This window comes from Lycium ferocissimum, chromosome 9 (genome assembly GCF_029784015.1).
Source record: "Lycium ferocissimum isolate CSIRO_LF1 chromosome 9, AGI_CSIRO_Lferr_CH_V1, whole genome shotgun sequence".
Lineage (NCBI taxonomy): Eukaryota > Viridiplantae > Streptophyta > Magnoliopsida > Solanales > Solanaceae > Lycium > Lycium ferocissimum.
The window spans coordinates 56,833,397-56,847,901 of NC_081350.1; positions in this window are offsets into that span (position 1 = coordinate 56,833,397).

Consider the following 14,505-nt stretch of genomic DNA (forward strand, 5'->3'; position numbering starts at 1 on the left):
TATGTAATGAAGTTACAAAACGTTGCACCCCTTTCAGAGTGGTTTTTATTACAACTCCCTTTGGAGAGATTTTGAGAACAAGTTTTAGAGTTTCCTTCATTAACCATTTGCTTTGTAGTGAACATGTAAGTATAATGTATCGCAGAAGCTTCCTTCAAATTATCAACAAGAGTATAGCATGAACGAAACAAGACATTGGATATCGACTCCAAATCTAACTAAGAATAGAGTACTTATGTTTTACGTTCTTTAGGAGTCATGTAAAAGGGATCATGCCAAAGTATGAAAGAAGGGTTATCCTTACATACCTTATTTACGCCTCAAGCTAATACTCGAGTCCCTTCCCGAGCTTAGTCAACTAAAATACCATCAACAATATAGGGATTAAGACTAGGCTAACAAGATTATTCTAACTAATCATTTGATACATGCCTAACGGGATTTGGACAGCATCTCTTCTATAATCCTACCAACCCAACAATTCCAAATTAAGCTAATAACCACCACCACCAACAACAAATCTAACAATTTACAACAATAATATGACTAAACTCATCTTACAATTCTATCCAAAACAGCCCCTAAACCACAACGCCTTAATATTCAGTATACGATAATTATAACTATATTTCTAACACTTTAATCCATTAAATCTCCACGTAATCATCTTAATAACAAAGATGAGTAAATAATACATACCTTAGCAGCAGCTCAACCACGAAAATATCATCCCCCAAGCTAAATATTTAGCTTGAAACGACGACGACAACTCATATTACACTTTATCCTTCACGAGCCTCGGGATTTGAGGCCTCGAACTTGATCGAACCCTTGCTTTATCTCTCTAACTCTCCTCACTCTCTCTCTAAAATATTCTAGATCTTTTGGCATGAAATGAGGAAGATAATGGGTGAAAATTTTCCTTAAATAGCCAAGGAAGTGGGCCTGACCCGACTTGGAGTCGGGTTGGGCCGAGCCCACTGCTAGTTTGACCTTTCCTCCTTAAAACGTCCATAACTTTTTATCCCCATGTCATATGAAGGCTTACGACCTATGGTTGGAAAGGTATTTCAATTATCTACAACTTTCATTTTTTCCCAAATTCTCAACGTATAATGGTGTGTTGGCCTCGTAAATCTAGATCAACCGAAAACGTATCCTTAAATCATCCTTTTGGAGTGCTTATGCTCATATTTGGCTTAAGTGTCCCTCTTAAGACTTGCTAAACTTCCTATGTACTATTCATATAACGTGTCATATGCCTTTTATAAAATCCCGACATGTGGGCCCCACCTTAACTTACGGTTACGAGGCTATTTGTCGAAGTAACGTATTAACCAACTTACACCATATGGCCTTAATCGTCATCTATATGTTATTCTTATACATATATAACGAAATCTTCATCCCTTATTCTTGTATATATTTACTCTCCCCTGAGCCCATACTAAGTCGTACGCGATCTCGGTAACACGAAATTTTTCCGGGATGTAACATTTTCCTTCTATTTAGTCTCATCACTTTTCTTTTCCTTTTTTTTTTTTTTACTTCAGATTCATCGAACAAAACCGTTTAATAAAAGCAACAAAAAAAAAAATCAAGTTATGAATTTGAAATATATTAAATTAAGAAAATTGTGTATTAACCTTATAATATATGAAAAATTTCTTAATAAATTTCATTTTATAGAATAATTGACAATAAAAATGTAATAATTCATATAAGCTCCAATTCTACTAAAATGTCTATATTGTAATTTTATCATTTTTATGGTTGAATTTTTTTGTTTGTTCTATCTCGATTAAATTTACAGAGGAATTATTGCTAAACTTACTGGGAGTTCCCTAACCGCGCGAAGTGCGGCAAATTCCCTAGTTAATAATTTAAAGTAGTCCTTAGGCACATAATTCAAATAAGGAAAGGTTTGGGAAAATACATAACCCCCCCCCCCCCCAACGTATTCTCGGATTAATTATGATGCACCCAACCTTTGCGGGCGACCTATTACTCCCCTGGCCTTATTTTTTCTGTATTTTTGTACCTTTTTTGGCTGACATGGCAAAAAAAAAAAAAATAATAGCGAGTGAAAACAGTAAAAATAGTTTTTATATTTTAATAATTTTTTTTTTTTTAAAAAAAACCCATTTTTTTCTCTTTCTTCTTCTTTCTCCTTTTTCTCTTTCTTCTTCTTTCTCCTCAACCACCCCCACCGCCGCCACTGGCGCTACCACACCGCTGCCACCGACGCCGCCATGATTGAACATAGCTCAGTTCGTGAAATCATGGGCAGTTCGTGCAATTTCTACATTGTTATTAAATTTCATTCCCCATGAATTTCCATGAAATTTAACAAATGGCAAGAGGAGCGGGTTGGACAATTTCCATGAAATTTAACAAACAACAATTTCCATTGTTGTTAAATTCTAGTCCATGATTGAACATAGCCCAGAAAGGAAGAAATTGCACAGTTTGTCCTTCAAATGGCAATTTCTTCAAATGGGTGTCAATGGCAATTTCTTCAAATGGGTGGGGCAAGAGGAGCGGGTTGGGGGGGGGGGGGGGGGCGATGCTGCGACTCCTCGAGTTTTTTTTTTTTTTTGGGGGGGGGGGGGGGCGGGGGCGGCCTGAAATGAAGAAGAAGAAGGGGGGTTTATGATAAAATTGAATGTGTGTGTTAATGGAGGAAGAAAATGGGTTGAATGTTTCTTGAAAATAAGCTCTATGCAGAGGAAAAAAAAAAAAAAGAACAGCAAAAACGAAAGGATAAAACTACAACATACTGGCATAATTTATTTTCAATTGAGATAAATAAACGAAATTAATCTCTGAGAGACAATTCTTGTAATAAAGAAATTAAATAATGTATAAAATAATAATAATATTGCGTGTGTATTGCATCGGAATGAGGCAACAATGTAACATCTTCCTTTATATAGAAAGCCAAAGGCAGTTCAAATTATGTTTTCTTGATTTCTTGTCATTGTGAAATTTGTATGAATGTAGGATTTAAAGAATACGTAGGATATGAAGTTTAATAGTGGAAGGAGCTATATAAGGTAATCGAATTCAAAGTTCCTGATAAGGAAAAATTTAGTGATCGCAATTTTAATTGATTTTGAAGTCCTAAATATTAAAAAAATAACTAATGAATTCATTTACTTTTCCAAAAATAAAATGTTTGCCAAAGTAAAAAAAAAAAAAAAAATCCAAAAATAACGGTGAGTATTATCCATAAAACAGATGAATAGAAAAATATCATAGAATAGTTAATTGCCAAACCAAAGGGCAGTAGTTTTTTTTTTTTTTTTTTTTTTTTTTTTCCCCCACCCATTTAGGAGGATTTATAGTGTTTCCACACTTCCCTCTCCAAAACTCGAACCCAGTGGACCTACCGGTCCAGGTAGTACCACTGAGCCATCCCTCACTTGTCCAAAGGGCAGTAGTAATTACTGCCGTGCCTTTTTTTTTTTTTTTTGGGTAAAAAAATAATAACTATAATTCAACATATCTAGCATTCCATATTTGACTTGGACTCTAAAACTTTTCCTTACGTGAACATAATTTTTTACGTCAATTCAAAGTCTTAATTCTAGGACTTCTTACATATTTCAAATAAGGAAATATTGAAAAACTGAAATTTAGTTAATTTTAAGTTCTAAATATTAGGATAAAAATTAAATTACAATGGCAGTTTTGTCTATTGTGGAGTCTTTTAATGAAGGACAAAAAGTTCAATCAACATTTCTAAGGCCTTTCGTGGTTTTATTATAGTATAGATATAGATTTTTTGTAAAAAAAAAAAAAAACTATAATTCAACATATCTAGCATTCCATGTTTGACTTACTTCAATTCAAAGTTTTAATTTTAGGACTTCTTACATAATTCAAATAGGAAATATTGAAAACTGAAATTTTAGTTGATTTTAAGTTTTAAATATTAGGATAATAATTAAATTACAATATTACATATTTATTTAATGAGGAAAATAGTAAATGACAGTTTTGTCTATTGTGGAGTCTTTTAATGAAGGGCAAAAAATTCAATCAACATGTCTAAGGCCCTTCGTGCTTTTAATATAGTATAAATTATTTCAAGCTTGGACTTAGAATTTTGAATGTTCCAATAAGTTTTATAGCCCAGTGAATGTTAGCAATTCAAATAAAGTTCAAACCAAAATCAAATCCCTAATAATGCTAACAGAACAAATTCAATTATATAACTGAGAATGACAATAAGTTATAGGAGACCAAATTTGATTTCGTTTGTTTTTTACTGATTGCTAACTGTGGATTATTGGGTTCATAAGTTATGGGAGTACGACGTTGATTGTTGGAGTGTGTTAATTGTCTCTTTTCATCTTCAATTTTTCCTTGATAAGAATATTTTATATAATTGATCTTTAGAGTTTGTTGTGCTATTTAATACTTTAGAACGCTGTCTAAAAGGAATACTAGGGTACATGTGTTTGGAAATGTTGTGTAACATCACATTATATATATATATATGTAAAGCATATCGTAATAATCTTTAATTTAATTTATAGATTATTTATCTAATATCTTTGTGCAGGTACGATTGGGTAGGGGTGCTTGTTGGAGATACTATTGATGATCAGCCACATGTATAGCATTAGTGTATAGCTTAGTATGCTTGTATATAATTAGTTAGGACCTACATTTCTCTTTCATTATTCTGCATTCGGCTTGGCCCGATATTTATATGTTTAGTAGAGATAGTTTAAGTGAATCAAACCCGAGTCGCTATACATACCTTGGGCCCAGATATTTTGTACTCAGATTTCATTTTCTCATTTTACACAGATATAGAAAATTCTCTCTCTACTTTTCCTTTTCCATTTCTCTCTCAAAGTTTAACCGACCTTATGCACATTTTCCACTTTAGTTGCATCATTTGAATGTTAAAATAGTATCAGAGCGCAGATCCTATTAGATCTCGCTATTTTCTTTCGATCGTTATTACTGTCGAGTATATTTGATGTTGTTTTCGAGTTCGTCAAAATTAGGGTTTCGGCTAATTTGTGAACGAAGTAATTTTTATTTTCACTTTTGAAGGCCATCACTTTTTCCGGTAGCGAGAAAGCCTGGTATTTTGGTTCTCATTTCTTTGTTATTCTCATTTTTGTTGAGGTATTGTCATTTGTGCTGAGATTTTGTGGTTTGAAATTGTTTCTTTTTCGATTTTGTGTTGAGATTTCTGTTATTTGAAATTAGGACTCTTTTCGTTTTGGGATATTTGTTTTGAAATTAGAATTCTTTCCATCAACATTAGGGTTTTCTACTGTGAATTTTGAGTTTCTCCGTTTGATTTTGGGAATTTTCATCGCGATTAGGTTTTTATTTCGTGAACATTGTTGCTATGACGAATCTCGATGATAACAATACTTCCTCTTCCCCACCTGTTGCATCCGCATCTACACAACCTACTGCATCTCGAACTGAGTTTCACAAGGATGATTATACTCATCCATGTCATCCCTTGTATGTTCATCCCTCTAATATTTTAGGAGGCTCTCAGTTTCTGTTCCTTTCGATGGTACTGGTTATGGAAGTTGGCGACGAACAATTTTGGTGACTCTCTCGGTGTGAAACAAACTAGAATTCATTGATGGTACTTCTATTAAGCCTCCCACAGACTCTCCTTTACCTAGGCAATGGCAACATTGTAATGATTTAGTGTTATCTTGGCTTGTCAACTCCTTAACTAAAGAAATTGGCTGTAGTGTAGAATACTCTATCCTTGCTAGTGAAATTTGGAATGATTTAGAGGACAATTATGGTAAAGCTGATGGTGCTAGGGTTTTCGAATTGAAAAAGAAGTTAGCACATATTTCTCAAGGCTCCCTTGATATTCCCTCGTACTTCAATAGAATTAAGCAATTATGGGATGAAATTGCTTTTATATTAGTCAAACGATCTAGGGTTTGTAGTTGTGGGGCAAAGAGTTTGTATCAGGAAGATGAGGATGAACAAAACCTTTAACAATTCCTAATGGGACTCAATGAGACATATGTTCAGGTCCGGAGTCACATTCTCATAATGAAACCCACTCCATCTATTAGAACTGCTTATGGTATGTTGCTTAATGATGAAAAACAAAGACACATGTCTGCCTCATCTCAGTTTTCATCAGGTTCCACTTCTTTTAGTGTTGGGTCATTTTCCTTTAGTGCTGGTACTGTGAGGCAATCTAATACTGTGAGACAGTCTTTCCCCACAAGAGTGAATTTTGATCCATCCAAACCACCTCTTATTTGCAAATATTGTAAAAGACTAGGGCACAACATTGACAAATACTACAGGCTGCACAATTTTCCTCCTGGGTTCAAATTTAGCAAATTTGCTGGACCTAAGAAGACTGCAGCCAATATGGAAGTTGAATCTCCTTCCACCTCTGGTCCTAATTTTGTTTCCAACTCTTCTGATGATGTTTTAATGTTCTTGGTTTGACTCCTGCCCAACATTCTCAACTCATGTTTCTCCTACAACAAACTCAAATCTCCTCTGAAGCACTTGGTTCCTCATGTCATGTAGCATCTGCTGACTTTGCTGGTAAGGTCATAGCTCAAAGTGTATTACTTAGATCTTGCATGCTCTCTCAAGTAGATAGTTTTATATGGATAATTGACTCTCGAGCCTCTGACCACATGACTTCCCATAAGAATTTACTCTTTAACATGCAAGCTTTACCCATTCCTGTTCTTGTAACTCTCCCAAATGGATACAAAGTTAAAGTCACAAATAAGGGATCTTTGACTCTGTTCCCTCACATTACTCTTCTCAATGTCTTTTATATTCCTACTTTTCATTATAATCTAATTTCTGTTCACAAACTAGTGGATCAGTTGGATGGCATTGTTCATTTTACTAGAACTCTTTGTGTGTTATAGGGCCCTTCTCTGAAGATGCCTCTGGTTCTTGGTAGGGTGGACAATGGTCTCTACAAATTGCTGCTCCCTCCCACCAGTTCTGCTAGTACTCCTACATCTGCTTGTCCTGTCTTGTTCTCCAATTCTGTCACTAGAAGCATTACTGCTCCTGTGTCTTCTTATGTTCTTCCTAGTTCAATTACTTCCACTGATTTACATACAGATGTAACCCATATTGTTTCTAATAAAGCAGATGATGTACATACAGATGTAACCTATGTTATTTCTAATAAAGCAGATGTTAATAATGTTTTTTCTACCAAAATAAATAAATAAATTGGACATTATTTGGCATTACAGACTTGGCATAGTCCCTTTTCTAGGATGAAAGACATACCTCACATCAAGCCCCATTTATCCCATAAACAATCTTTCTCTTGGCTAGTATGCCCTTTAGCAAGACAAACTAGGCTACCCTTCTCAGATAGCACTATCCAGACTACTAAACCTTTCCAACTTGTCCATGTTGATACTTGGGGTCCTTACCACTCTGCTACACATAATGGTTGCAAATATTTCCTAACACTGGTAGATGACTATTCTAGGGCAATCTGGACATATTTGATGGGGGCTAAAAATAATGCCTTTGATCTGTTAAAAGCTTTTATCTCTATGGTAGAGACTCAGTTTAACTACAAAGTCCAAATTGTGAGGAGTGACAATGCTTTTGAATTGGGTTCTAGTCACCTTGGTTCTGCTTTCTTTTCTACCAAGGGCATTATCCACCAAACCACCTGTCCACACACTCCCCAGCAAAATGGAGTGGTGGAAAGAAAACACAAACATCTCCTAGACACTGCTAGGGCTCTTCTCTTTCAATCCTCTATGCCTATTCTTACTTCTACTTATGGCTCTTCTCTTTCAATCCTCTATGCCTATTCTTACTTCTACTTATCTCATTAATAGGTTTCCTTCTTCACTACTCAATAATAAAATTCCTTATGAGGTCCTTCACTCTAAGCCTCCCACCTATTCCCATCTAAGGTCATTTGGTTGTCTGTGTTACTCCACTTTTACTAAACCACATAGAGATAAATTTCAACCCAAATCTGTCCTTTGTGTGTTGTTAGGGTATCCATTTGATAAGAAGGGGTATAAGTTGTACAACTTAGTCTCTAAATTCATTTTTGTTTATAGGGATGTAGTGTTCCATGAGCACATATTCCCTTTTGCCAGCCTATCCACCAGCTCTTCCTCACCTTCTCATTTTCCTTATCCTCCTTACTTTGATGATCCTCCTTCTAAATTTGACTCTGATGTTCCATTATTTCCTCCTCCTGAGGCTTTCTCTCCTGATCCTTCCCCTCAGTCTGCCTGTCCCCCCCTTACTCATTCATCTCCTTCTTTCCATACATCTTCACCAATCCTCTTGGCCCACCTAGTTCTGTATCCCATGCTTCCATTCTCCCTGTCAAGGCTCCTTTTTCTTCTACCTTGCCTGCTCCTTCCTTGGCACCTTTAAGACAATCCTCCAGGTCCCATTCTCTTCCTAAATATCTTTATGATCACTCTTTTCCCAAATACCTTCAACACTGTTCTGCTCATGTCTCCAGCTCACTTCCATCCATTACTACTTCTAGGGGCATCCTGTAGCTGAGCCTTCCACTATAATTGTCATTCGTTATAATGGCATTCCACTATAACGGCCTGATTTTCTTCGGAACCGATTTTTCATGTTATATTTTACTTCTCTATAATAGCATTCTGCTTATAACAGCAATGACATTCATTATAGCGGTGCACTTTTTGTAAAATTACCTCTCTATAACAGCCATACTCAAATAGCGTGTAATAATATTTTGTAAGAAATATATTATGTGACAACAAAAGTGTCGATGAAGAGCCTCAACCTACTGCTACTTGGAGATAGAAGAGTCATCTGTTAAGCACTTAGACAACCTTCAAGGGAAAGCTATTGAATTTCCTTTTGCTGAAAGTTTGGACAAAATTCTTCGTCAGTTCAAGCGTTATATTATCACTAAGAGACTAGAATTTACGAAACAGCCTACAATTGTAGAGTTCTTACGTCAAACTTGAAATATTTAAATTCTCAATTAATTTAAAATGCATATGTTCCATAGATTTTAATTCTTTATCTATGTGGTACAACTAGTTATGGATTTAGTAGTGATTTATTAGTCTTTTCAATTTTTAATTTATGAGATATGAATATCAATTGAGATTTTAAAATTTACAAGTATATTGTTTTTGTTTATAACATAAAAAGTACAAAAGTTAATTGTATGCGTACTTTTGTTTATAACAGCTAAATGAGATCTAACTATCGAATGCCAGTATACATGCATAACAACACCTTACTATAACAGCCATAAAATTTCCGGACAAACGCTGCCACTATAGAGAGGTTTGACTGTATATACAGTCAAGCCTCTCTATAACAAAGATCGTTGGGTCTGAAAATTTTCAGCTTTTATAGAGAATGGCTATTATACACCTATAACAACATTGACATTTAAATAATATTTCGCTGGTATAGGCAAAAAAGAGGCATAAAATCTAATTTTCATTTTTAATTATCAAATTCTAAGCTTAATCACACTTTATACAACGAAGGAAAACCGTTTAATAATGAAAATATATATATTCATATGATATTTTTTGTCATAAATAGTGTATTAAATGATCACATATTTGGTCAAAATTTATACACTTATTATTGGTAATCATAGATATTCTATTTTTTTAAAGATGGTTAGTTATTATATTACCAAAAAAAGAAGATAGTTGTTATATGGGGGGTAATTTTACAAAGAACGTACTGTTATAAAGTTAGTTGTTGCTGGTATAGGTGAAATGCTGTTATAGAGAAGTAAAATATAATATAAAAAATTGGTTCCGAAAAAACTTGGCTATTATAGAGCGGTGATGTTATATGCGGGTGTCGTATAGCCAGGTCTGACTGTACACCATTATCTTATCTTTAACAATAGGGAAATCAATCAGCAAAATAATAAATTTACTCAATAAATAATTAATTTTTTAATCCATTAAGATGCTGCCATTAATGTACACAAAATCATAACTTTCACGATTAAAAAAAATAATTATGTCTCTTCCATTACCTATCCTAAATATATACTCTTTAAACAAGAAGAAATTTAAAAGTTAGTTTGGTTAATCTATCCTTGAAAGCAAATAAAAAGACTTATGTTATAATTTTATTATTTAGGTTGAATAAGTAAAAATTATAATATTTATATTATTCTAAAAGTGAGTTTCAAATATGAATATATTGATAGGTTAAAATAACCTAATAAAATTGAGAGACTATAACACCCTTAGGTAAATAAATAAATTAATCCTTCTTAAATTACTACATTAATTAAATTTATGTTAGCCAACCAATTGGTTGCTATAAGAAAACCGTAGAATTCACAAAGGTTCCAATGAGTAGTTAATGTAAATTAATCCAAATGACAAATGCATTACTAAATTCTCAAGGAATGACAAAGCAAAAAACAACTATAAAAAGGCAAGATAGGGTTTATTTCTCTCAGATCTCTTCCTCTCCATCTTCATGTACTCAACATTTTACGTGCATTTATCAGATTTTCGTTAATTTATCCTTTTTGTCTTCTTCTTTGTTTTTGCAGAAGAAAAAAAAAAAAGAAAAAAAGAGAGATGGGAAGCACATGTAGCTGTTGGAGGTTGAAATGGAAATAGCCGTAAGAATCAACTCTTGCTACATTCGCTACATTCTTGCACTTGTAATGATTGAAACTAGGCTTCCCCAAAACAGATAAGGGACCAAGTACCTTATCTGTTCCCTTAACCAAAAACAGAAAGTAAACAAGACACAATGTTTACGTGGAAAACTCATTGCTCAAGGGATTAAAAATCACGACCTACACTGGTAGGATTTCCAACTTCACTAACTGAGCAACGCCTTTCAGATTAAAAGACTTTTGCAGCCGAGGAATTATCCCACTAATCCCTTCCCTTACAATAACTCTATTGCAAGCACTCACTTGACCAACTCTAGCCAAGAACCAAACTAATTCAACTACCTTTAGCTGAACTTCAACTCACCATAACTAACTATAGTTAGGCATCTACACAAAAAGCTTAATAAACCAAACACCTACAAAAGCCCTTCTTAAAAGAAGTGTAGGTTTACAATATTTAGACCAAAAGATAAAGACTAAAATAACCTAGGACTTAAGACATCTTCAGTATTGGGATCTAGCCCTTGGAGTTATCTAGTCTTGATCTTGAAAGCTCTGAGAATAGTGGCGGCTACTCTTTTCAACAATGAGAATAATATGTTTTGAGTTGCCAGGTCAAACAAATGCCAACATATTGTTTATATAGGGGCAAAGTGAGGAACATGTGAGAAGCATATGATATAGATAGAGACATTGCAATGATTCGTCTGTCCTGTTGTGGCTCTGCAAGTCGGAACAATGCAACAGCTTTATAGCTGTCACGTTCGTATAGTGCCCAGGGGACCTAATCAAGGACCTGGTCCCTGATGCATATGTCGATCATCAAAACTCATAACTCATCAATTTCCCCTTTTTGATGATGACAAACTCGTAAGTGATGTTCCCTTGGAGAACCAAGTTCTCCCTGCAGATTTGGCCCCAACAACATGTAGCATATAATATTTTCGTTTTCATTTTCATTCAGAGAACCAAGGTTTCCTTTTGCGATAACTAACACATATCTTCCCCCTTTTGGCATCATTGAAAAGAGATAAAGATTAGCACAAGCAATAAGAAGTTCAGAAATATTGACCCAGGCCACTTGGGCAACTCAGCATGAGTACCAACAGAAACAGCAAAGCACCAAAAGAAACATATGCAAAAATCAGAGAATGTGCCAAGCATAAGAAAGATTTAGTATAAAAACATAGTAATCAATGCAATACACACATACTAAATTAAATGTCAAAATGCCAATATCAAAGATAAAAAGTGACGGAATAGAGGATCAGGGTTGGAAGAACTGGCAGGGTTGAAAGTGTTGAACATCATGTCTAATCTAGCATCCGCAGCTTTGTGATTAGCCATGATTTTCTCCTGGATCTCGGCAACTTTCTTCGTGAGATTAACCTCTCGTAACTGCGTAACTTCTGTCACTGAATCACCACTGGGACCAGGCCCCTCTAGCTTCAGTCTGGTGATTTCTACCTTCAGCCGAGTGTTCTCAACCTGCAACCTCTCAACATCAGCCAAGATTTTCTCATTTTCTTCGATCAGACCGGATATGGTGGATGTGGTCCCTGCTCTTCCTTTCTTTGGGACACATTCACACTCTTCCACGGTGGACATAGAGAACATCTGCTTCTTGGTTCCTTTGGAAGCTTTACCAAGAGGCACATTGAAATGCTCAAACACTTTGGTAAGAAGAAAGCCATAGGGCAGACCATGCTTACCATCCTTGATATCCACCACCTTGATCATGTGCTGCAACATAATGCCAGGAAAGCTAATCGAATGTCCACCATCCAGAATTTCCATAAGGACCAGGTCCGTCCGGGAAGCAATACACCTTTTCTCAGTGCGAGGAAGCATGACCTTGTTCACAAACTCAAAGAGCAATTGATACTGAGACTTCATTTGTTTCTTACAGATGGTCTCAGTGGTCACATGCTCACCTCTTTTAACTATGTAAAGCTTGAAGTCTGCAGTAGCCTTGTCTCCTTCCTCCAGTCGACTTACTCCAGCAATTGGAACACCAAGAATTGTCCCCAACTGTTCTTCATTGAGGGTGAACTCCACCTGATCAACTTGGCAAACCAATGAGTAGTCATCAGTGTACTGAAGATTTACAAAGAAATCGGCTACTTCTTTCTCATAAGCCACTGCAGGACCTTCCATTAGGTGCTCCCATTGTTGAGATTTGAGCACTTCCATTAAATCCTCTAACGCTTTGTGGCCGACAATCTTTGGATCAATTACTCTTCCCAATAAAACTTTCTGCCCTTGTAGATTACGTTGTCTTTCCTTCTCCAAAGGCTTGCGTGCTTTCCATTGAGGAACCAGGTCCTTCGATACTGACTTTTATCCTTTTGGAAGAACCTCCCTCCTTACTAGAACCGCTTTTTCTTTTCTTAGGGGATTTTGACACCATTCTCTCCTCTGCCACGACTTCTTCCTTTTCACTGTCCTCACCTCCTTCAGCCACAATTTTCTTTTCAACAACTATTGACGTGCTTTTAATTTTGGAGTTCTTTCTGACCAAGGGGGCTTCCTCCTCCTCTTCTTCTCCATCAGACACATCAATTACTTTCTCCTCTTCATCCCTCAACTTATTCAAATTTTCAGAATGTACTCTCCTTCGCCTCTGACCAGTTGTCTTTGCTTTGTTAACCAATAAGGCAGAGTCTAATCTTGCCTTAGACTTCTGCCTTGTAGTGGGAGGTCTCTTTCTTTGCTTAGAAACAGGCTTCCTATCGGCGAAATGTTTTCTCCTGCTTTCCCCTTTCTCATCTGCTTAGCACTCCCAGACCTTTGTCTATATACAGTTCTCAATATAATATCATCATCAGAGTTTAATTCATGCCCTTCAGAGTTAACCCTTTCAGAATGGTTAGAGGAACCAAGTTCCTCCTCTGAAGAGGCTTTCCGTTCAAGTGTGGTTTCTTTCCATGGAACTGCAATTGTAGACACTTGTTGAGAGGCAGACGCTATTTCAGAGGGACCAGGTCCCACACTCACCACAGTATGACCTAAACTACTCTGTTCCCCCTGAGTTGAAACACCCACTTCCTCAGTTTCCATCCCCCCACTATTTCCAGGCTCATTGGCAACAACATTGTCTACACTATCCTTTGTTTCACCACCCGTTGTCACACTCTTATCCAAAACCCCAAAAATATCCATATTTGTAAGAGAAGTTGGATTACTTGAATATGGAGGAACTTCCTTCAAGTTCCCCTTTTCAATTGCAGTCTCTGTTTCCACTTCTTAACTTGTCACTTCCATACCGTCGTCCTTCTCAATAGTGTCCACAGATGTCTCAAGATTTTTAGAGGTCGTCATAGTATGAGTGCTTTCTTCTGAATTGGGTTTCTCAGAGGACGTGAAAGTAGGCACAAACTTCATTGGGATTTGATTTTTACGAGTCCTAGAGAAACCAACAGGTTTTGGGGAAGACGTTGTAAGGTTTGGTTCTTTGGGAGGGGAAACTATTGGAGATGGTAAACTTGTTTGTGGGTTGGTTAAAGTAAGTTGTTTGTGAGAGGAAGGATTGATTTCTGAGACACTAGGAGGTAAAGCTTCGTTGTTTGACATGGTCAAATTGATGTGAGAAGATAGGGACGATGAAGACTGAGTGTTGAGAGTAAAGTGAGAGAGAGAAATAAACTTTATGGTTGGGTTTTTAAAAGAAGTGAAGGAACCGGTTCCTATTGGCAAACAAACCGTTTCATTTAAGTCGGGTCGGTTCTGAAAAAGTGTGATGATTTGATGTTGTATTTTGAAAGGAGGCGGGGACAAATGATGACATGGCATTTTGACAATTTAATAGCATATAAGTACTAAAAAGACTACTAACCTGAGTCAACGGGACCAGGTCCTTTGACTAAGTTGCT